This window comes from Cebus imitator, unplaced genomic scaffold, assembly GCF_001604975.1.
Source record: "Cebus imitator isolate Cc_AM_T3 unplaced genomic scaffold, Cebus_imitator-1.0 Scaffold10, whole genome shotgun sequence".
Classification (NCBI taxonomy): domain Eukaryota; kingdom Metazoa; phylum Chordata; class Mammalia; order Primates; family Cebidae; genus Cebus; species Cebus imitator.
This window is the reverse complement of record NW_016107325.1, coordinates 11,090,200-11,116,318: the sequence shown is the minus strand read 5'-3', so window position 1 is coordinate 11,116,318 and position 26,119 is coordinate 11,090,200.

Here is a 26,119-nt window from a genome sequence, read left to right as displayed (position 1 = left end):
GACTTTGTAGTTGCTGGCTTTCAGATTGGGTCTCAAATCTTTCAGATTGACGTTCTGTTTGTTGATGATGAGGTTATTTCTGTTTCTTGGTTTTCCTTCTGACAGTCTGGCCCCTCTGCTGTAGGTCTGCTGAGGTTCACTCCAGGCCCTGCCTGCCTGGGGTTCTCCTGCAGCAGCTGCTGAACAGTAAGGGTTGTTACCAGTTTTCTTCTTCTGCTATCTTTGTTCCAGAAGGATACCAGCCTAGTGTCAATCTGATCTCTCCTTTGTGAGGTGTCTCTTTGGATATATAGGGGTCAGGGAGCTGCTTGAGGAGACGGCCTCTTCTTTATAGGAGCTCAAATGGTGAGCCCTGAGCTCTTTTGTTCATTCAGAGCCGCTGGGCAGGTACATTTAGGTCTGCTGCAGCAGAACTCATAAACTGCTTTTTGTTCCCAGGTGCTCTGTCCCAGGGATTTAGGGCTTTATTTATGAGTTTCCGTTATGCTGCTGCCTTCTTTTTTTTTTTCCTTCAGAGCTGCCCTGTCCAGCAAGGAGGCAGCCTAGTCACTTTCTGCCTGTAGAGGCTTTGCTGAGCTGCTGTGGGCTCCACCCAGCTGCCGAGTGAACTTCCCTGCAGTCCTGTTTATATGGCTGTAGTTAGAACCGCTTTCGTGATGGTGTCCCACCTCTGTTCAGGCAGAGTCTCTCTGCTGTGGCGGGTTGCCTCAGCAATGGCAGGCTGCCTCAGCAATGGGGGGTTGCCTTGGCAAGGGCGGGCTGCCTCAGCAATGGCGGGTTGCCTTGGCAATGGGTGGCTGCCTCAGCATTGGCCAAGTACCTCCGTCATGGCAGGCTGCCTCGGTAATGGCAGACGCCCCTCCCCCTCAGAGCTGGACCGTCCCGGGTTCAGCTGCGCTTGCTGTGAAACTCTCAATCCAGAGTTTCTGGTTGCTGTTCTTTTGTGGGGGTAGGACCAGCCGAGCCTGATTGCCTGGCTCCCTGCCTCAGAGCCTTTTCTAAGTTGGTGTTCCAGTCGCCTGTTGAAGAGGCACCGGGGTCTGTTTGTTTTCCCCTGAGGCCACTCACTGCGCTGGCTTAAACAGCGGCACTGAGGTTTGTGCCGCCTTCTTTTTTTTTTTTTTTTGCCCTGGAATCTACTGTCCTGGTTCTCTGCTCAGTCCCCTTCTTAAACAGATGAATGGGTGACCTCCCGTGGCTCCAATTGCCAGCCAAAAGGGGCACCCAGACCAGTGTATTTTGTAGGGAGAACCGCTGCTCTGGGGCGCCGACAAAGCAGCCGTGCGGGACGAAGCAGTGGCGCCGGCTGGCACAGCCGCGTTGGCCGAAACAGCCACGCTGGTGCCCTGTGGAGCTCCTCCACCTGGGAATTTCCTAGTCTGTGGGCAATAAAAATGCGGTGTCCACTCACCCTCTGCACTTTCACTGGGAGCTACAATCCTGAGCTGTTCCTAAATGGCCATCTTGGATCCTCCTCCGATTTTACCTTTAAATGTGAAATTTTAAATAATATATATGCAGTGTGTATGTGCATGCGTGTATGTGTGTGCTTCCATGCACATATTGCATGTATATTAAAGAGAAATAAAGTTTCTCTGTGGAGAAACTTGGTTTTTCTTTTTATTTCTTGTTTATATAACCTAAACTTTATTTTCTATGAGAACTTTAAATGAACATAACTTAAGATACGAGGAAAAAATTGCTCTTAACATTCAAAATAAAAATAAAATGGTAAAGGGATTTTAAGTCATAAAACCATTATGATCAGAAATGGAAATATTTTTATATTGTTATATCATTAATAACAAAGAAATATGACATCTAATCAAGACTGAAATTAGAACATTTTGATTAATTTAAATGTAAGTTCCTGACAGGGTTCCACAAATAGGGAAAAAAGAGCGCTGCATGCATTATGATGCATTACCATGCTTTAGAGCAATTTGTCTCATGGCATCCAATAAGTGACTTACATTCCCATAAAACAAGTTAGTACACTATTAAGTACCATAAATCATTATATTTGGTAGTTGGTGTAGAAGAGAAACATTAATGGAGCTTGAATTTGTTTCAGGTGTTTGGAACTCATTACATTCACTCACCACTACACATTAGACATAAAGAAATCTCTTTCCAAGTAGGAAAATGTGTTAACTATTTGTTTTCCATACATAATACAGTTAGTATTATGTATCATAAACAAGGGCACAGTTAGGTGCCTGCAGTTTGCTTGATCTCCAGGAAGAGGGTGGCTGGATTGCTGTACCTGTTGTTTACAGCCACCTCTACTCCAAACTGTCAGTACGTGACCTGAGCATTATGTTAAGTATCTTGAATTTTAACACTGACAAAAGATCACAAACTTCCAAGTTCTGAGAAATTCAGTTCGTCTGAGGAATAAAATGTGGGCAACTCCATTAAAGAAAGCTTTGCTGTGTCAACCCTGAGAACTTGTTTGGATGAGGGAGACAAGGTAGGGGAGCCCATGGAATTAAGGAAGTTGGTCCTCAGAGGATCCTTCCTTTCCCCTGCGAAAGGAATAAATGTTCCCTAATCTTAATATCTTACTTAACCATAACACAGTTTTTTTTTTTTTAATTTATTTTTTATTTTATTTTATTTTTTATTTTTATTTTTTGAGTCGGAGTTTCGCTCTTGTTACCCAGGTTGGAGTGCAATGGCACAATCTCGGCTCACCGCAACCTCCGCCTCCTGGGTTCAGGCAATTCTCCTGCCTCAGCCTCCTAACTAGCTGGGATTACAGGCATGCGCCACCATGCCCAGCTAATTTTTTGTATTTTTAGTAGAGACGGGGTTTCACCATTTTGACCAGGATGGTCTCGATCTCTTGACCTCGTGATCCACCCGCCTCGGCCTCCCAAAGTGCTGGGATTACAGGCGTGAGCCACCGCGCCCGGCCATAACACAGTTTTAAAAGCAGGAAATAATTAAACCTATTTTGCTTTCATCACCTTTCCCATTGATGTCCTCTTTTCTGGCCAAGGATTCAGTGGAAGTTTCCACATTCCATTTAGTTGTCTTGACAGTTTAGTGTTTTTCAACCTAAAGCAATTTCTCAGTCTTTTCAATGATAAATATGCTTTAAAAGATAAATATGACAAATATGTTTATTCAACATTTCTATTCACTGATTGAATTAATTTAACAGACACCATAAGTGACATTTTTTTTCCCTCCCCTGTCCTCCTATGACTGATTTTCGTATTCTATCAGGTTCTTTTTGAGAATCTTCTCACAAGCAGAATAAATTAAAGGGAGAAATTAAGAAAACATTACCTTTAGAAGGATGACTAGGGGGAATTTTGGTCTTTAATTGGGGCTTTTGACTCCACCAAGAGCCACGGAGATGACACTCTAAAGAGTCTCCAAGTTTAATCATGGAAAGTCTAATCAGCAAAGCAAAGCTCATCCTGCAAGAAGTTAACACAGGAATACTTTCCACAACATTCCTGGTGGATAAACTTTCATTTACTATGGAAAACCTGGAAGAAATTACCTTACCTAAGTGATCATACAGTATCACCAGTAATCAGACTTACTAATTTACTGTATTTCCTGATACGATGTACTGCAAAAGGCAAAACATCATCAGTCCTGTGGTACTGCTGCCAAAAATCTGTAAGCATGAGAAAACATCAGATAAGCTACTTAGGAAGGCATTTTCTACAATTACTCTGCTTGTGGGAAGATTCTTGAAAAAATCCTGATAGAGTATGAAAATTAGTCATAGAAAGACAGGAAAAGGAAAAAAAAAATCCAGTCACTTATCATATTTGTTAAATTAACTCAGCCAGGGAATAGAAATGTTGAATAAGCATCTGGGGAAGGTAGGCTGTGTAAAAGAACTGGCCTCTTAACAGGGGTAGTAGAACTAGTATCAATATTCTTGTAACATGAGGGCAAAACCCCTCCCTAGTCTACCAAGTAAAATGTCAAAGAATGGCAATTCATGAACTGACAGCAGTTTTCCCAGTGGAAGGTAATTGAATATTGCTTAACATTTTCATGTGGTTACTGGCCCCTTATTTTTTAGCAGTGTCGTATTGTGACTGCACATATCACTACCACAAACAAATGGGAAGAGATGGCAGTTCCCTCTGAAAGTCTTAAAGGCCATGCAAATATGTTTAGTTGGGAGTTTTGAAAGCTATTTTTTTTCACCTAAAATAAAACACTGGACAGAAAGCAGTAAAATAGCAAACATGTAGTGGGAGAAAAGAACACAAACATTCTTTTTAAAAACAAATTACACCACAAAGAAAAAGCTGCATAAAATGAAACAAAATATTATGGCTTATTCTTGTGGTATTCTTGAAGTCCTCTCTCTGACTAGGGTTTTTATAAAGTTTTGAAAACTATAATTTAACAAACTTCAGCTCTTTGTCTCGTGATCTCAAAATGGGATTGTAACTCCTATTGAAAAGTTTCATCAGCATTTGCTCTACTGATTATTCAGTAAGGGATCTTCTCAGTGGGACCTTCGCAGGCTGCAAGATGAAGGTGTGGTCAGATGTAGAAAATCTTCTTTGCTCAAAGCTTCTTTCCACTTTTAGAAACCAGAGAGTGTGAGCTTCTTCTTTTATAGATGAGAAAACAGAAGTCCACTGAGATTAAATATTTTCACTCAAGGACACATAGTGGGTTACAGAGATAACAGGAACGAAAATAGAAGGAATATTCATGTGGTGCTACCCTGGTGCTACTTTTTATATTTCATTATGTCCTGCCTCGTAAATATCTCTTCCCTTTCAGGTGTTATATCATTTGTCTTCACAAAAAATTTGATGATGTATTAATCTCCTTATTTTACTGATATGAAAACTAAAAACTAATGAGTTAAAATAAAGTCATTTGAGTTTACACTCAAACGAGGAAGTTGCTGAGCCAAGGTTTCCAACTGATCTTGTGTCATCTAATGTTATGTATGTGTATGCTATGCTCAAAAGAAAATTATTATTCTGTGTGATATATTCTCTAACAAAAATGGTCACTTTTATTAAACTGTACATTTTAACTCTATAAAAAACTATTTTGCCACTTTTTCAGGCAAAGGAGAAATATTTTATTTCTTCAAAGATCTCTAAAACTCTAAAACTTAATTTTTCTTCATATTAATATTAACTTTCATTTAAATTTTTCTACATATTTTTGAGAGTTTTGCAGACATATTTTTTCAGCAATCATTTTCAAGATTCTAATAACTTCAGTCCTGTTAAATGCTTTTACAAAAACACCTCATGCTTGACAGAAATTACCTCAGAAACACTGATGAGAGGGGAGAGCGGGGGGTGGGGAGTCAGAGTGCACTGACAGAGGTAAATGCCCGAGAAGAAATACTGCTTGCTGCTCTGAGATCAGAGATAAATTAATACCCGAGTCCCCACATGCCTGGGTTTAAGGAGCAAAGATAAATTCCAGCATCTAATGAAGTGATTTTGTAGTGGAAGCCAAAATGTAAGCCATGCTTTTAAATGCCTAATTTTATGCAGAACTAAAAAGTAGATGACAGATTGGTCATTAAATGAAAAAACCAGAGGCTCTGGTTAGTGGAGTGAATGAAACTCACATATGCTGAAAACTTATAGCATCTTTAATTATTTATGTCCTATTTAATCATTGATGCACATGTAGGTTGATGGTCCCTTAGCTTTTTTCTTCATGGTTTTCTCCAAGCCTCCAATTGTGCAATAGATTAAATCAATGCATTCCAAGGCAGCACAGCTTGTATATGGTGATGGTGCTTCCTATTTTGGATAAAGTTTAGCTAATGTGTGAATAGTCTTTGTCAAAAGCCTGGGGCCTATGTAAATGATAGGAACAGTATTTATTGAGTTAGGTAAACTCAACCCGATTATATGAATGAGTGTGGTTTGGCGGAAGGATCATAAGTGCACATTGAAAATACAGGAAGTCATTAAATAATCAACTGTAATAATCAGATGGTTTACCATTTAGAGTCTAAAAGACATGAATAGAATAATTAGATTAATAGATTAAATAATTAAAAGGAAACCCCTTATTAATGATGAGAACATACCAGGGGCTGAAGTGATTCTTGAGGGAGGCTTTTTGGTGGCCTCATCCCTATGCACAGCAACTGGGAGCTTCAAAGAAGAAGGATGAACTTTTACCGTTCTGTTATGCTCCAAATTGACTTAAACACTGCATCTATTCTGAACTGGACAACCAGAGTTAAGTCCATTTTATTTAAAAACTGTATGCATGCTTTACATAATCTATATCACCCACAGAAGAAAATATGAATTGAAACAAGTGTATCTCATGTGCTTTTTGTGTTCACAGGTTCCTTTCTAATATTTCCTTTTTTAAAAACAAACGTCTCTTTCTTAATTCAATCTTTAGGTGAACATCTGCTGAAGATCAATACAGATGACCTAAAACTAAGACATATTATGATTTATTGAAGTTTCTTGATTATGTAATATGACATGCATTCATACTACCAACTACAAATAGAAAAAAGTCAAAGACTTGACTTTGAAATATGAGAATATGCTCATTAGGGAAGAACAGAGAAAAACTCCGCAATCATATATTATCCAACCATTTTTTAACAGTGTTTAAAAGCATCAAATGTAACTGTATTAGATTCCTATTGCTTCCATATCAAATTGCCATTAACATTGTGGCTTAAAACAGCACACTTTTCTTATCTTCGAGTTCTGGAAGTCAAATTCTAAAATAAATTTCACAGGTTAAACTCCAGGTATCCACAGGACTGTGTTCTTTCTGCAAGCCCTTGGGGAGTATCGATTTCCTTGCCTTTTCTAGTTCCTAGGGGCTGCCTGAATTTTCTGGGGCATGGCCCGGCATCACGCCAACTTTGCTTCTGTTATCATAACTCCTCTGACTCTGTCTCACTCTGGCATTCCTGTGTTCCTTTTGTAAAGACCCAGTCACTATCTGGGATAGTACAGGAAAACCTTTGCATTTCAAGTTTCTTAATCACATTTGTAATGTCCCTTGTAACATGTTGGAAACATACTTTTATATTCTGAGGGTTAGAATGTAAATGTCATGGGGTGGCCTTTCTTATGCTGCCTACCAAAATTACTAAGATCAGAGTAGTCACTTACTTGAATCTAAGTGAATAAAAATTCGTGAGTTTCACCCACAAATACTTGTCAACATGGATCCAACTGTTTGTGTTAATTCATAATATATTAAATGATCCTGATTATTGCATGTATATAGTTAAACTTGTCTGTGACAGAGTGTTTGCAAAATGATGGCAATTATTCCTCTCCTAGTATCTATTTTCCTTTACGAATGCAAGTTTGCATTTACTTTTGTAAAGAGGTGGAGTCTGTGTCCATACACTGTTAATCTGGCTTGCTTTGTGGCTACTTTGACCAATAGAACATGGAGAGGGGATGTGCAAATTCTGACCATGGTCCTCTATAGGCCTCATGTGTTTCTTCATTCTCTCTTGAAACATCTATGACCTGTGCACATATCTGGGCAGCCTACCAAAGGAGAAGAAATGCCGAGCTGTGTTGTCTCAGCTCTGTTGTCATCCTAGAATAGCCAGACTCCCACTGACCTGGCAACTGACCATAGATGCATGAGTGACATCAGACAAGATCCAATGAACTGCTAATCTCATCGGAGACTTCTAAACAATCATAAAGCTACTAATGGTGTCAACCCACTAATTTTGGTCTGGCTTGTTACACAGCAAATGCTATGGATAAATTAAATAATAACAATGTATTTCTTAGTGTTACAAATGGATGTGACATTCTCTCAAAGATTTGTAATTTTGCAACAAATTTTTGTAAATTATTAAAAACTCTTGAAAGCATGTTCCACATCATTTATTTGAGGGGATGCTTACATGAATTTGTATCCTTGGATTATAGTCTGCCTCGTAAGCATGAAAATCTTCAGTTTAAATCTTCATTCTAAGTTGTTTTAACAGTGTTTTAGAAATGACAATAGGTTGTGTTCGTTTTGGAAAATTATAAGATTAAAAATTATTTTAATAATGTCTCAATTTTCTACTGAAATTATGTTAGAATAAATTGTTTTAACAAAGCCTCTGAAACAATGAATGTTTTAGATATTGACATCTCTTTGTAAGGACCTTGCACACTTATAGAAAATAAGGATAGAGTGCAATGGTGCAATAATAGTAATTTCCTGCTTATGGGCTCAAGGAATCTTCCTGACTCAGACTCCCAAGTAGCTCGGACTACAGCCACATGCCAGTTAGTTTTTAAATATTTGTAGAGACATGATCTTGCTATGTTGCCCGGGCTGTTTTTGAACCCCTGGCATCAAGTGATTCTCATGCCTCAGGTTTCCAAAGTGCTGGGAATACAGGTGTGAGCCACTGTACCTGGCCTTTTGAGAAAAATATTAAGAGCTTTGTAGATCCTTTTTCCTAGTAATGAATGTTTTTCTGACCAAACTGTTTTTAAACAGACACATTATAATGAATATGTATATTTCACTTCAGTTTGCTGAAAAATATTTAGATTAAAAACTGTAGATATACATGTATACACATATATTATATACACATACATTATAAAGTACATCTATTTACAAGTAAATAGACATACATATACATATATTATATACACATACATATATAATTATACTTTATAATTAAACATGTATATATAATTATGTATTATAATGTATGTGTATATAATGTATGTGTATGTATGTCTATTTATCTGTAAATAGATGTACAGGTGTATGATATGCCATACCTTTAAAAATTCTACAAACTTTTAATTTTATAAACCAAGTGCCTTTTACTGAAGAGTTTCCTTCCATAACAACATTAAAATGCCGTTATTGTTCCCTATGGTTGAGATGATTTGCTAATTGCAAAAGCTTTTCCTTATTTGAAATTATTTTCTGTTCTTGCTTTAGATTTAATAAATATGGAATACTTTTTCCCACATTCCCAATATTTCAATAGTCTCCAAAAATATAAATGTTGGTTATAAAGCCAGAATTTTTTTACGTGATTAATGCAAATAAATATTATATCATGACTTTATGATGAAGCACTAAATAAGATAAAGTGGTGACATCAGAAAGAAAAAAAATCTATAAAAGCTAAGAATTATGTTGTCTGTAATTAATATGCTAAAAGTTGAAATATATAAATTTAAATTTGGTTGAACTAGAATTCTTATTACATGCCTAATAACATAACAAAACACTTCACTTGGAGAAAACATGTTAATTCCTCATTGACCTCTCTTTGTCGTTTATCTTTTTGTCACTTTTGCTCTAGAATTTATATAGAAATATAAGTTTGCGAGCATTCCTAACACTCTTTACGTAAACTGATTCTAAAAACTATGTGTCTTCTTTAGAAAAGAAATTTTTAAATGCATCATCCTTGCTTCTTACATATATGGAAATACCATATTATGACATAGAACCGTAGAATATTTAAAATAGTATATTACACATATATACTAAATGAATCTCATTTTTACAAGGCAAATGGTGGTTTTCATATATCTGGTTCTTTTCGTATTTGTTTTTATAGTTACTGGATGGCAAACCACCTATCATGCTAAATAGTTGTGATCTCATATTTAAATCAGAAACTCTTAGGAATGTTTTATTTTCTTACTATTGTACTTAAGCAGTTGCATCTCATCCAGAAGGGAGTAGGTTATATTACATCATTTATATGAATGACTTTATCTGCCTCTGATCATTTTTTTGTCAGTTATCTTGGGTAATGCTCAAAATTGTTACAGAGTCAACAGAGATTGATTGGAAATTATTTTCTGTGGCTTTACTTTTCTTAATTTATAAGGATAAAAAATAAATAACATTGTAACTCTCTTTATTGTGTACCCCAGTCCCTAAACATTTATCTAAAAGGTATAAAAGTACAAACAAAAAAGATTGCACCTGTCAAATAGTAAAAGAAAAGCTTCAAATCAGGGATAAGCAAATGGTTGCATGTTTTAAGAGATTCTCTAGTCTCAACATAACGTCATAAATATAACTTCATATCCCTTATTATCATTAAACAAATTAGACTTACTTGATGTTCCAGAAGGGTGGACTACTATATATTTCCCAATAAGACAACTGGGAGCAAGAATTAGCAAAATAATTTTTTTTCAAACATTTTCTATTTCCGGGATGTCTTCTATGAAGGATAATTATCCATTAACAAGAATAGGACTGTGTATTTTCCTGATAACTGTCATTAAGTGAAAACCAAATCAAACATAAAAAACAATCAAGCAAAAAGAGAGCATGGGGTTTGTTTTCTAAAGGAAAACCTGAAATAATTTATTAATTCTTTATAAAATTCAACTATAATCCCTATTATGTACAGGCCTTAATGAGTGTAATAAATTCAAATAATTCCAGTTGAAACCGTAGTTGCTTTTAATTCACCACAAAAGCGTAAATATGGTCTTAGTTAATAATGTTGCTAATCCTGTTTCCTGAATTTGACTAAATGACCTCTTTAGCTAATAGACATATTTTATATGTGACATTATAGTGTACCATAATCACTGAGGAATGATCATCACCTACCACAAAATATTCCAGACTGTACCCTTAGTGTTTAAAATACGTTACCTGTAATCTTCATAAGATCCATGTAAAGTAGCAGACTAAGACACTTGTATTTCTAAGGTTAAGTGTCATTCAGCTAGAGAAGTTAATGGCAGGCTTTAGGATTAAAACCTAGATCACAGTGGTTTCAAAGCCGTCATTTATTCCATTTCAGCACCATTACTGATAAATCCTCACAGAGCTTTGGCTGAAAGCAGCACCATTTGTTAAATGTGTGAGGTACAAAGAGTGGTTAGAAATTGTTCCTGCCTCTAAGGAATTTACAACCTTGCTGTAGAAACAAGGCACATACATAAAGAAACATCAACATTATTAAGATGATATATTAAAATAGTTTTTATGGAAGTAAAAGGAAATCAAGTCCACATTGAAACAGGCCATAGAGAAAATTAATAGGAAAGGATGTCACATTCACAATGCATTACATGATGGCTTCAGGACATCTGTCTAGAATACAGGTTGCGGGGAAATATTACATGCTTAGTAATAAATGCTAGGCAAGGCAAGGAAGTCATATGTAAACATAGACTCTCAATCAATGGCTCCTTACCTTTCCACTGTACCCAGCTGGTCCAGGTGGTTTGTTTCCACTCTTAGGAGCCTCAAACACACTCCTCAGCTCATCGAGGGCGATGGAAAAGCGCTCAATCCTGCGCCGACTGCTCAGGGAATCCTCCTTCAGCACTTCTAGCCGACCATATTCCCTGGTGGTGTTACTCTTGTCCACAGATTCCTTCTCTTCAGGCTTTGAGCTCAACATCTCTTCCCCTGCACTGCAGGGCAGACTTGCAGGATCCAAAGTTTCAAGTGCTGACACTACCTCCCCTTGAAGCTCAAGCAATTTGCTTTCCTGAGACTGGAAAGTCGTACAACGGCTATCCCTGGTATAACACTCACTCCTCTGATAATCACAAGATTCCCATTTCTGCCTCAGGAGGTTCAGGGAGCCCTTCTGCATTGGGAATATGGATGTCTCCAGGTTGTCCTGCAATATCAAAAATTCTTTTGTCAAAGATACACTCAGAAGTCTGAGTCATTTTCAGCTTCAAAATATTCTAGGAGCAGCAGCTCTTGGGTTTTGGGTCTTAGTAAAGAAATCCAGCTTTCTCACACAATTCCATACAATTTCTAGCTCTTGACCACCCCACAAAGTTATGAAAGTTAAACTAGAATTACACCGATTATGGAGAGGGTGGTTTATATAGCCATGGCTGTTCGAATATAAAGAAACAAAAGCTAAGAACACATGGTTTTCTTCCATTTTCCTTTTATCTAAAATCAGCCAGTAACTATTTACAATATAAAATTTGTTCAGTGCTACTTCATTGTTTAATATATTCTGAGAAAAAGGCAATTTCGAAAGTCTAACAAGAAAGCAAAATGGTTCATTTCCTGCCTGCAACAGTTCAAAATTTCCTTTGGAATTATTGGTTTCTGTAAAAGTCTTACTTTAGAAGTAGTATACTAATAGCTAACAGTTATTTTTTGTTGTAAGGCAAAACAATTTGATAATTACTTTACATGTATACCTCATTTTAATCCCATCATTATCCCGAAGAGTCAGTTGCTACTATTATTACTACTTTGGTGGTAAAAAAATTAAATAGGAATTTGCCCAAGGTTCTGAGTAGCAAAGCCTGGATTTGAAATACATCTGTGGAGCTCCATGATGTGCCCTCTTAACCAGTGGAGTTTAATGTATCTTTTGTACTTTGAGTTTTCACTTCTTATCTCATTTTGAGACTTATTGGAATTTTACCTTGTTTTAGAGATTTTTGTGGTAGGATAAGGAAGAAAAAAACTGGAAAAGCGTACTCTTAGCAGAAACACACACACACACACACACACACACACACACACACACACACACACACTCATCATAGGCAGTAAGAGTTATATGCGACCATGAATTTTTGCCACGGAAATAGCTACTTCCTGATCTAACCCAGAGATTCTGCACTGTACGTTTGGGGCTTTAAAAAATAAATTTTGTTTTTGAAGGATCAGGCATTTTCCTGGAAAAGTATCAGCACAGTGGGTCTGGTAAACAATATGTCAGATGAAGGCTTAGGAGTGTCTCAGAAGGTCACCTAACACCTAGCTCGATTTCTTTGACTGCCAGCTACATTATGAATAATATCTTATGCATTGGGACTCAGTGCACACATTAGATTAACGTGTGTGTGTGTGTGTGTGTGTATGTGAAACAAACTTTGTGTTCATTAAACAATAGTTTCCCTTATGCGAACTGCCTGGTGATATTTTCTACTTTTAAAGATAATGTGTGCTGCTCACTAAATTGATCTAATGATGTATTAATGTTTCGCGGATTGCTGGATAGCTCCACTTTAACAGCAGAAGTTCAGCCCCAGGTTGGGTTTTACTAACTGTGTGACCTTGAAAAGTCTTCACCGGTAAAATACACACCATGGTTTTATTTTGAGAAATAAATTTGATAATGCATATAAAACTTCTAGTGTGTATTCATCACCCCAATAACTGTTAAATCTACTCCCAGTTCTATCTCTGGCTAAAATGTCATTTTAATCACTCAAATATACTGAGCCTCCTGGATAGGAGTGCTTGGAAGAAGAAGGGGATATTTTAAGACACAAAGCCATCAACCAAACAGACTGGAAAATTTGGCCTTAATATTGCCAATTAGTAAATTTGAATTAGCCCCTTATTATAGAAAGTCCCAATAAAACAGTAGCATCAAATAAGACCTGAATATCTGTTTGGAAAACTGATCAGTATATGTTGAGAATTTAAACAACATATGTTGTTAATATCTGTGTCTGATGTGTGGATGACAGAAAAGACCATATTAACATGGGAATGGTTGAGACACTGTAACAGCTGGTAGGAGTGAACTCACGAAGTTATTTAATAAAAAAATTGTTTCTGAGCCAACCACACATAGTTGGAAAGGGTAAGTTGAGTGGCAGAAAAACTGTCAAGCTGGGGAGGAAAGCCATTTTCTCCTGCAGATAATGAAATCCTAATAATTGAAACTGATTTGGAGTATCTGTTTCTGGATCAAGTTGGAATAGACATACTTCTTTCTCTCAATTTCTCCTATTAAATAAAGCTAAAATCCCTAAAAATTAAATACGTGAAATAAGCATAAGAGGACTCTGAAAAGCAGAGAGAAGGCAAACTGCCTAGGAACCTTGGGACCTGAGGAACAATATGGTGATGAATTCCCAGGCGTTTCTTTTGGCTTCATGTATACACAGAACTGGTGGCTGGAAGAACCAGTAACTGAGAAAGTCCTAACGGGGAAGAATATGAAGTTTCCCCAGGAAAAGGCTACTTTCTCTAGCTGAATAAGCTGAAAAATGTCAATGAAGAAAGACAGGACACTTTTAGGCCATAAGTACCATACAAACAACATGAAAACCCACAACTAAACCCTCACTCCCATCAGCAAAGGCTGAATGGTGAGTCTGAACTTCTGGCTTTTTGCCCCTTGCTGTCTCTCTCTCCAACTACCTTTGTATTAGAGAAGACTGAGTTAGGGGGTCAGGATTTTTGTTCCCACTTGGTGGTGACAGGGCTCCTCTAGAAGATGTCAGTGGAAGCCATGTGGCAATCCTGTACTTGTACCCCACCTAGTGGTGTAAAGATCTTCTCCTCTTCCCTTCGTGTGTCAGAGGACAGAGTTGGTAGCTAGAACTTTCTCCATCATCCACTGGTAGTGAGAGCTTTCTCCTGGCAATGTCAGTGGAGGCTACAAGAGAGCAATAAAGAGGGGCCTCCCACCTTTCCAGCCAGCAGGAGTGATGGCATTGGAGGAATAATGGGGTTCCCAGTATCCCACCTCCACAAAACATTCATTGAACACCCTTCTCCAGGGAGTCAAAGGTCAGAAATATTTAAGTAGTATACAGAGTTTCTCAACATAATTGACAAAGTATCCAAGATACACTTGAAAATCATTCATATCAAGACCCACCAAAGACCTAAACCAATGCAGAAAAACAACAGACACCAACACTGACATGATACAGGTGTTGCAATTATCTCACAAGAATTTAGAAGTAGCCATTACAAAATTGCTTTAGTGAAGAATCACAAACATGCTTGAAAAAAAGTGAAAAAGTGGAAAGCCTTATCAAAGAAATAGAAGACATAAAGAAGAAACAAATGAAAATTTTAGAATTGAGATAGAAATAACCAACCTTTAAAAGCTCACTGGATGAACTGAACTCAGCAAAATGAAAAGGGCACAAGGAAGGAATAAGTGAATTTGAAGATACAATGATAGAAAGTATCAAATCTGAACAAAACAGAGAATATAGAGTGAAAGAAGAACAGAAACTAAGAGTCAAGTTGGAGTATAAAAAGATCTAAAATTCATGTCATTGAATTTCTAGAAAAACAGAAAAATAGTGGGGCTTAAAAAGTAGTCCAAAAAATTCATAGATAATTTTCTTCCAAATTTGGCAAAAGATACAAACCTGCAAATTCAAGAAACTGGGGTAACCACCAAGACACATCATAATCTAATTTTAGGAAACAGAATAAAAAGAAACCCTGGTAGTCACTACTCCAAGTTTTACTCCAATTGTAGAAGGTGGGAAACAAAGACTGTACCACCAGTATTCACAGTGCACGGTGGCATAGGACGGTAACACACTGTGCTGCAAAATTCACCATTACGAATTAGCAACATACCTGTGTTAGTTTTCAATCTATTGCCTCTCAGTTCCAAAAAACAATAAGAAAGAAGTGACACCTTGCTTATACAGAAGAACAATCTGAATAGCAGCAAATTTCTCATCAGAAACCATGAAGACCAGAAGGCAAGGACACAATATTTTTCAAGTATTAAAAGAAATTAACTGCCAACTCCAAATTCTACATCTAACAAAATGATCTTTCAATAATGAAGAAAAAATAAACACATCTCTAGACAAAGGAAAACTAAGAAGAATTTGTTGCTGGTAAACCTATTCTAAAAAATTGGCTAAGGGATATTCTTGAATGACAAAGGAAATGATGAAAGGAGGAATCTTTAAATCTCAAGAAGGAAGAAAGAACAGAAGGAGCAAAATCATAATGAAATACTATACATTCTTTCTCCTCTTGCATTTTCTAAATTATTATTGAAGGTTGAAGCTAGGAGTGTAATGTCTTATGTTCTCAGTATGCGTGGAGAGGTTAACCATCACAATTATGTTATGAACCAGGGAAGGAAAAGGGATAAAGGAGGTAAAGTTTCTATGCTTCACTCAAATTGAAAAATGCTGGTACCAATAGACTGCGATAAGCTTTATTTGTATAATATGTATTTAGGGAAACTACTAAAAATCTGTCATACTTGAGGTGTGTTAAAAAACACAGTAGCCAAATCAAGAGGTCTTATAAGAAATATTTAAGTAACTCATAGGAAGACATAAAAATGAAAGGGAAACGTACAACAGAGGGAACAGGGAAAACAAACCCAAATTTCAGACTTAAGCCTCAAAATTTCAAATATTACATCAAATGTAAATGACCAAAGCGTAAAAATGAAAAGACAGAGATTGCTGGGTGGATTAAAAACTATTCAGCTATCCATGTAAGAGTGCTATTCTAAGTGAAGAAAAGCCAATCTCAAAAGGTCGCATTCTATAAAATATGATTTTGATAATGTTCTTGAAATGACAAAATGTGCAGAGCAGATTAGTGGTTATCATGGATTGTGAATGGGTGGGACATGTTGGGGTGGGCTTCACTATAAAGAGGTAACACAGGGAGATCTGTGTGGTAGTAGGAAAGTTGTGTCTTCATTGATGTGGAGGCTACAGGAATCTGCATAGGTGATAAATGGCACAGTATTATTAGTGTATATGGTGTCAATTTCAATTCCCTGATTTTTATAATGTACTACAGTTATGTAAGATGGAATTATTGAAGGAAACTGGAGAAATCATACAAAATATCTCTCTGTACTATATTTGCAATGTCCAATGAATCTATAATTATTTCAAAATAAAATGTTAAAAACTAAACAGATAAAAACGTGATTTGGTAGTCACTACTCCAAGTTTTACTCCAACTGGAGAAGGTGAGAAACAGACAGTAGTACCAGCATTCACACTGGCAGTGGCATAGGATGGCAATACACTGTGCTGCAAGATCCACTGTTATAAATAAGCAACATACCTGAGTTTTCAGTCTATTGCCTCTCAGCTCCAATGCACCCTTCAACATATGTTCCTTGATAAATGACTGAATCCTTTTACACACTTCTCATTTAATGTGAGCATAATGTTTAGCTTTCTCAGCAAACACTGGAGGTGCATTGCAAGAGGAAGAGGCTTCCTGAAATTTCCTACCTGGGCTGGATGTCAGCAGTCATGAGCATGAGAACAAGGTGGAGCTTGTCCAACTACAGTCCCTTAATGATCTTACAGCCTGGGCAAGAAAATAACTTCTCTCCAGCTCCTGTCTCATAGAAACAAACCATACAGCTGCCTGTGGTCTGGAGGATCACATAGGGAGAAGCTTTTGATTCTATAAGCCCCTGAGTGTTCTGCACGCCACCTGCTTGTGTTTGAAGAGATAAATTCAGATCTGCTTCTCTGTCTTTTCAAGTCCCTGCATAGTCCATGTGCTCTGAAAGTCTCTTACCTACACAGGTGCTCCAACACCCACTGCATGTCCTTGTCATACTCTGCTAACAGGCCGTCCCTCTGAAAGGTGGTCAGATGCTAGTCTGGAAACTCCAGGTCAGCTCTCACCTGACCAAACCAACAAGCTTCCTGCTCTTCAGTGGGCTGAACCACACCTTCTCCACGACGTCTGGATCCTTTGCCAGTTCATCTTTGCTTAGTTGCTCTCCCTCAGCCTGAGGCTAGTGAATTGACTTTCTCTGTAGCTAGTACCTATTCTATCACAGTTGCTAATGCTTTATATTAACTTATCTTGTTTAACTTACATGTGACTTCTCTCTCCTGATTGGACCCAGACTGCTATGATACTCTCGCATAATGAAATGTCTGCTCTCTAATTCTAACAGTAGGTCACAGTGACATGTTTTCAGTATTGTCAATGGTGATGCATGCCACCATCCCGTCTATTACCAACAATTTTGCCATGGCGCATGAGATTAGAGAAGCTCTAGTTGCTATATTCCCTGATCAAGGAATGACAACAGGGTAGAACGCAGCACTTCCCTAGGGCCATTGAGTGCTTGTCTTACAGAATGTTCTTCAGAAACAATGCATAAAGAATTATATGGAAAAATAAGTTTAAGAAGCCTAATAGACATCCCATTCTGGGAGAATTACAACATGTATTCCGTTATTAAATGCTGTGAAAAGTCTTTCAGAAAAGAAAGAAGTACAAGGGCAGTATGTGTTGCTTCATGTTCTAAGAAATGTATTGTTGGGTAATTTCATCATTGTGAGAAAATGGCAGAGTGTACTTACACAGACCTAGAGCGTATAGCCTACTACACATCTAGGCAATATGGTATAGCCTTTGCTCCTACGCTACAACACTGTACAGCATGGTATTGTACTGAATGCTATAGGCAGTATAACACAATTGTAAGTATTTGTGTATCTAAACACAGAAAAGTTACAGTAAAAATATAGTACAAAAGATACAAAGTATTATACCTGTATGGGGCACTTGTCATTACTAGAGCTTGCAAGACTAGAAGTCGCTCTGGGTGAGTCAGTGAGCAAATGTGAAGGCCTAAAAAATTATTGTACACTGCTGTCGCCTTTATAAACATTGCACACTTAGGCTACGTTAAATTTATAAAAGAGATTTTTCTTTCTTCTTTAACAAATTAAACTTAACTCACCATAACTTTGTTACTTATAAACTTTTTAATTTTTAAAACTTTTTGACTCTTTTGTAATAACACTTAGCTTCAAATCCTAAACACATTGTACAACTGTAGAAATTTTTTCTTTATATCTTTATCAATTTTTCCCATTTGTTTTTACTTTTTAAACGTTTCTTTAAAAACTAAGACACATACATTATTAGCCTAGGCCTACACAGGGTCAGGATCATCAATATCACTGTCTTTCACCTCCAATATCACTATCTTGTCCCACTGGAAGGTTTTCAGGAGCATCAACATGAAACGGAAGCTGTCATCTCCAGTGATGATAATGCCTTCTTCTGGAACACCCGCTGAAGGCCCTGCCTGAGGCGGTTTTACAGTCAATCGTTTACATATATCTTTCATACTTTTAGAAAAAGTATGCTCTTAAAAACATTGTATAGTAAATACTGGGCAATAGGAAATTTTTCCTCCGTTGTAATCTTAGAGGACCACCACCGTATATGCAGTACATCGTTAACTGAAATGTTATGTGATATATAACCGTGATCCAAAGTTGTTTTCACTTGTCCAGGGAACTTTCTTTAAATTTTTATCCAATTTTTATTTTTTTTAAATATATATTTTATTGCGTTTTAGGTTTGGGGTATATGTGAAGAACGTGCAAGATTGTTGCATAGGTACATACATGGCAATGTGGTTTGCTGCCTTCCTCCCCATCACCTATATCTGGCATTTCTCCCCATTTTATCCCCCCACAACTCCCCACCCTCCTGTTTCCCCCCACAGACCCCAGTGTGTGATGCTCCCCTCCCTGTGTCCACGTGTTCTCATTGTTCTACACCCGCCTATGAGTGAGAACATGCAGTGTTTGATTTTCTGTTCTTGTGTCAGTTTGCTGAGAATGATGGTTTCCAGGTTCATCCATGTCCCTACAAGGACACGAACTCATCGTTTTTTTATGGCTGCATCGTATTCCATGGTGTATATGTGCCACATTTTCTGTCCAGGGAACCTTTTAGCATAAATTGTTTATAACATCCACAGGAGCAGTCTTCAATTAAAAACATTTTGATAAATGTAAAAATAAAGCAAAACTCACTAATTATAAAAGACAAGGGTCTGTTTTCTTCTTAGTATATCTATGTAATAGCCATGACTTTGGAAAGTTTGTAAAAAGTATTTATGTTACTCACTATTATACGTAACAATTAATTTTTTGATATTTTTGCTCTATTAGTAATTAGCTAGCATCTGTATATAACATTTATATAATAAAATGAGAAGACATTCCCAGCATTAAGAGAATTGTATGCTAAGTAATAATCTTGGTATTTATGAACAGCAGATGACGGCTGTGTATGTTAAAATGCAGCTCCAAAAGTCATTTAATTTTAAAAAGACTGAGATAAAACGGATATCCAAAGGGACTACATAGGTGACAGACAGTGATCCTGCCGCAAAGTTTGCGGATGGGACACCACATCTCCTTGTTTCCTATTGAGGAAAGCAAACTTTGATTTACATATAATTTACTTCTGTTCATGCATCCAAAGACCTATTGCTGGTGTCGTGGGACCCACCTACCACCTTATTTATCCCCCTGGGGGAGCCATCCTCAAGAACATCTTGAGTTCATGTGGTTGTCCTCGCTAAGTTAAGCATTAGGTGGAGTGAGACTGATCTGAGTGTAGACCAAAGTAGGGTGAAACAAAAAATTGCCGTGAAAGCCTCAACATTAACCAACGACCCGAAACGAAGTATCAGGGCATAAGACAACTAATGTGGACATTTTAATAAAAATGTTTAGCAGTGTCACATATGGCACATAAAATGTTTTGCTTCTAACTAAAAGTAAACTCTGCATTTTTCCTTATTAGAGTTGGCTTGGGTAGTTTCAGAGATTTCAACCATGATTTCCCTCCCTCGTCCTCTTTCCAGGATTTAATCATTGTGTCCTTTTAGTCTCTTGCATTTCTTATTTTCCCTCCTGCCACAGGACCTTTGCAAATGCTGTCCTTCTGCATAAGTACTCTTCTCTCTCCTGTTCTGTTGGTATCCTTTATTTATCTTTCTGTTCTCAGCATAAGGCATTACTGCCTCAAGGAGGCATTCCTGACTTACCACACTGTTATAGCTCCCTATTTTGGCACCCTCACATATGTTCTTTGTTGTCCAGATTGTCAAAGCTACAGTTACACGTTTGTTTGTATAGCTATTTTGTTAATGTCTGTTTCCTAACTTGAAAATTCCATGTTGGCAAGGTGCATGTCAGTTTTTGTGCAGTAGTTTATCCTTAGTTACGAACACACTGCCTGGCACTAAGTTGGGGCTCAATTAACATTCATTAGAATGAATGGCACAATGCTGAAAAAATTAGGTTTTCACTATAAACTATCATACGCATAAATGTATTTTTTCTTCTCATAGTAGAATTAATACATGAAACAATAGTTACCTTGGGATGCACTCCAACTCAGTAGATATTAAAAGCAACTCAATTAGTGCATTTTTAATAAACACCTGAGGTTATTTTAAGGAAGGTGGCCTGAAATCCATACTTAGAAATACTAATAAAGAGAGTAATGGCTTACATGGGCTTAAGTAAGGAAATATGCTAAGATTTAGTAAATACACGAGCTGACATTCACATCAGGATTCCAAAGACTTTATTTTACATTGCTGCCAGGTGATCTGCTTTCTTGTGTAAGAAGTTTCAGGTCTTCAGAAAGATAATTTGTAAGTAAGGAAAGGAAAGAAAGCCTTGGTCAAAGCTAACTTGTCCATGTATTAAAGACTGAACGTTTACAAAAGTGTTCTAATATTTTGGGATCTCTGTCAGTGTAAGAATTATCTCTTGCCTCTACTATTATAACATTGAATTTTTGTCTAATTATAATGATGATGTTAGGTTTGTGGTCCATTGCATTAAACATAAAGAACAACCATAAAATTTTGCCTGTCAGGCATACCAATCCGCTCAAAAAAAAATTATCTTTGAGTAAGTCTTGGGGAGAAGAAAAATTACCAAATGCTTCCCTGTTCCACTGAAAATCCCTAAAGTTAAATTTTAAACAAGCTTTGTAAATAGTCTCATATGGTTGATTTACTGAGATCTCTTGTAAGTCATAAGTCTTGTTTCTTGTATTTGGGGACATGCTTTGATACACTTCTCCACTAATAGCATCTCAAGTTTAAAGCATAGTTATGTATCAACTTGAAACACATTTTCAAATCTAAGAAATATATGATTATTACAGAATAATAGTAAGTGAAAAGTTTTAAGCATCCTGACACATGGCAAGAATAACAACGACACTGGCACTTTTGATCTCTATTTCTAAAACGAAAAATGTTCCCCAAAATAATAATTTAATAGAAGAATATTCTTTTATATATGAAAATGTGCCTTGCAGGATTTTAATAGTCATTAAAAATATTAAAAAAAAGAAAAAAAGGAAAAGCTAAATTTCAAAGTGACGGGGATGCTTTATTAAACGATGGTCTGGCACGCAATGAAATGACGTAGCCCTGTGACATGGTAAATATAAAGACAATGCAGAACCATGGAAATCAGCATATGAGATAAAATTAGGTAAACAGGTATGCAGAAAGAAATGTATTGCATGACTTCAAATTATATGCATATGTTCAAGAACTGAAAGTATTTTTTTTAAATGTAAATAATTTTGTTGGTGAATTGGTATTGGAGCAGTTGGCTTTTCTACATGTTTGAAGAGAAAATAAATGCCATCTTTAGCAGCATTGGTTTAAACTGTCTACTTCCTTGCACAGAAGGAAAAAAATAGCCTTTTTTGTCTGGTATATTTTTAAATTTCTCACCAATTAGTCTAATATTTATAGCATCAAATTCCAATATTCTCACTTTTCACTATCAGAGGATGACCATTGAAGGTAATTTAAATCCAAGAGTCAGTTTACGGCAGTCATCTCTGTTTTAAATTACAGCACAAGTAAACCCTCTCTAGAATCAGCATGCGATCCCTCTCTTTTCCCTCTGTGGTGTTATGTATATACATACATATTTATATGACTTCTACAAAATGATCTCTGAGCCTGACTGCAAGTAATGTCATTTTCCATTGCTCCAAAATTGTGGCATTCTATATCAAGTAACCCACCAAAGATTATTTCAGAAAAGAATACAAACTTCAGCTCTGGGAACTCCAGAAGCCTCAACATATTTGCTGTGGGGTCCTGGATGGAAGACTTTTTACTGAAATTCATAGGAAGCCTCTCCTCAGATGCAGGCAGGTGAAATTCTGCAGGAGGGTGTTTAACCTTGTTTTGCTCTATGCAATAATTTTTAAAGTTGGCTTTGAAATTCTGAAAACACAGCAGGCTGCAAAGGATCTGAATTGCATGCCAGAGCTGTTTCAAAGAATAATATCAGTTATAAAGCAATTGACTTTTCTCATGAAAGATCAACACATGCCTCTTTTCATTCTCATTGTTTCTGTGATTTCCACCTGCTCTGTCCCAACACCCACAATCTGCCTGCCCAGTGTGCTTCGAAGATCACAGCATTTTCTGAAGCCCTTTAAACATGACTTTAAATATTTTTTCAGGTATAATCCAGCAAGTACCATACCAATTAGAATTCTAAAATGTTTTTGTCGATCAGAATGAAGGCTCTGCCAATTTGAGAATAAAAAACATCAAGATGGAATAAAAATGTATTGTTGGATAGAAATTTTTCTAGTGGGACTTTCATCTTTGGAAACTACAGCATGTGCCTGAAGGGGTAAAATATTTTGCAATACAACTCTAGCATCCTTCAAAATAGTAGCTAACGATCCCAATAAGATGACAGAACTGAAGAAGACTGTGAGGCATATCAGCATCGGCAAACTGCAGGTTCAAACTACAAAACAAAAGGTTTCCAAGAACCTGCCAAATTTATGTTGTCACTAAGCCAGATTCTCTGCCAAGGAAATCCTCAGTCTTGCAACTGTAGAAAGCAAGTTAAGGTTAGATAAATATGCCAAACTAGTACCTCCTGAAAAGGGTAAGAAACCCAAGTATTATGTCTGTAACTCTAATATTAGTGTAATTTAACTTATTTTCTTGGTTTGGTTACATTTTCTATTACTATTCAGAATTTTTGTTGTGATTGAGAAAGATTATGAGACAACAATGTTTTCAGAGGAAAAAATTCTAAAGGCAACAACTGAAAGTATTTTTCCAAATAAAGCAAGTAATCAATTATGTCTGAAAGGGAAATTTTAATTAGTTTTGGCAGAAATTTGCTCAATATCTATCTGATAAAAATGTGAAAGAAATGAGTTAAGAGATTCAAAGGAATAACATTAAAATTAAACTTAACTAAAGCTTTATTATTAGATGTTGTCAATTACATTAACTTTTCTGGCTATGCTAGGTTTATCAAAGCAATTAGTTATTCTGCCAAAAATGTACCTAACATAGTACATTACTTAATTTTCCACTAATAAGATGCACGCATAATTCATATATGTAAAAAAAAGAGATAGGAATAATGCATTTGTTTATTTTTCTTTCATCTCCTCATTCACATTTATTAAGTGAACTGGCTAAGGCATCTTGCTAAGACAAGTTATTAAAAGAATTTACGCAGCTGTACATTTGCAATAAGCTTATCTTACCGCCATGTCCTTTTCTGTCAAGTTTCTGTCCTGTGACTCAGCTACCACAGTCACGTATCCATTAAAAGAAAACACAAATTTAACAGTTCTTTAACTTACTGATCTCATCTAACTAATGAACATCAAGCATGATGGACATACGTTGCGAGATAGCAGTTACAAGACACCAAATCTCTCATAGCTGGCTCTGGGAGCTACATTATTTAGTAAGTCATGGAAGAGAGAAGTACACCCTCAACCATAACCCCTGTTTGTGCTGGGTACTCAGCTTACAAGTTTACTAGTTAAAGGCTGATTAAAGCAGCTTTTGTTTCCAAATTCTATAGAACAATAACTCATCCTCAGTAAAAGGACCCATCTCACAGAGTCCCAGGAAATTGTCTAGAGGATATGGGTAAATAGTATTTAACAAAAGAAGATATTTGTTAAATATTTCATGGATTAGCCCGAGCAGGCTGGGTATCAGACAATACCTGTTATTTAGGACAAAGCCGATGTTCTGTCATATCAGCTTCTACTATACTCATATACAGAATACATCTGTAGGAAAAGAAGCATGCAAAATTTGCTCTTGTGAAATTTCAAATATGAATCTCCATGTGAATAATAAAAATAAAAGCAAAGTTTTAGACGTTACTATTGAGAGCTGCCAAAGAATTATAAAACATAAATCCAGACTTCAGGGGCTTACCATCTGTTCAGATGCTCTGATTCTCATCTTTTCTGTGCACCAATATCATCTGAGATGTCCTTGGCACTGCAGGTTCTTAAGGGCCCACTAGGGGAACTTTCCTAAATAGGTCTGGTATTTGAACTGGTAACTGGCCTTCTTAGAAAGCACCAGAGGTGATTCTGATGCCCGAAGCCTGTGAACCTATCGTTAAAAAAGAAAATTTAGCTACATCAGCAGAAATACAAATGAACTGAAGAAGATACAACACCGTTCATTAATTCAATACCTGCTTGAGGATTGCTTATTATGGAGAAGGTGCTGAGGTGCTGTGCTAAGTACTCAGAAAGCCTTCATAAAACAACATATACAAACAGAAAGTCACAAATATTGACAAGGATGTGTAGAAAATGGAGCCCCTGTGCATTGCCGTAGGCAATGTAAATGATGTAACTTTTCTGAATACAGTATGGTGGCTTCTCAAAAAATTAAACATAGAACTACCATGAGATCCAGCAATTCTATGTATAGATATGTAGCTAAAAGCTTTGAAAGTGGAAACTCAAACAAATATTACCACAGCAATGTTCATAGATGCATTAATCACAATAGCAAAAATTGGAAACAATCCAAATGCCCCTGTATAACCAATGGATAAACAAAATGTGGTATATAGAATATTTAGACTTGAAAAAAAGAACAGAAATTTTGGCATATAGTGCAATGTGGATGAAACTTAAAGGTATTATATTAACTGCAGTAAGTCAGTTACAAATAATAAAATATTATGTGATTCCATTTCTATGTGGTATATAGAATAGTCCAATTCATAGAGACAGAATGTCAAATAGTGGTTACTGAGGACTGATAGGAGAGAGAAATGGGGAATTATATTTTTATTGATGATTACATAGTTTCAGTTTGGGATGCTGAAAAATTTCTGGAGATGGGATTGTTGTAATGACTGTACAACAGTGTGAAAGTACTTAATGTCCCTGAGTGGGACACAGATGTTCTTCAATTTATGATGAGGCCCTGTACTAATAAACCCATTGTAAATTGAAAATATCATAAATTAAAAATGCATTTAATACATCTCGCCCACAGATTACAGCTTAGCCTAGCCCACCTTAAACGTGTTCAGAATACTTACATTAGCCTACAGAAGGCAAAATCAGCTAAGGCTATCTTAAAATACTGCATAGAATACATCAAGTACTTTATTGAATACTGTACTGAAAGTATAAAGCAGAATAGTTGTCTGGGTACAAATTCAAAATTTGAAGTACAGTTTCTACTAAATCTACGTCACTTTTACAACATCATAAAGTTGAAAAATCATTCAGTCAAACCAGTAAGCTGGGGACAGTCTATTCTTTTTTTTTTTTTTTTTTT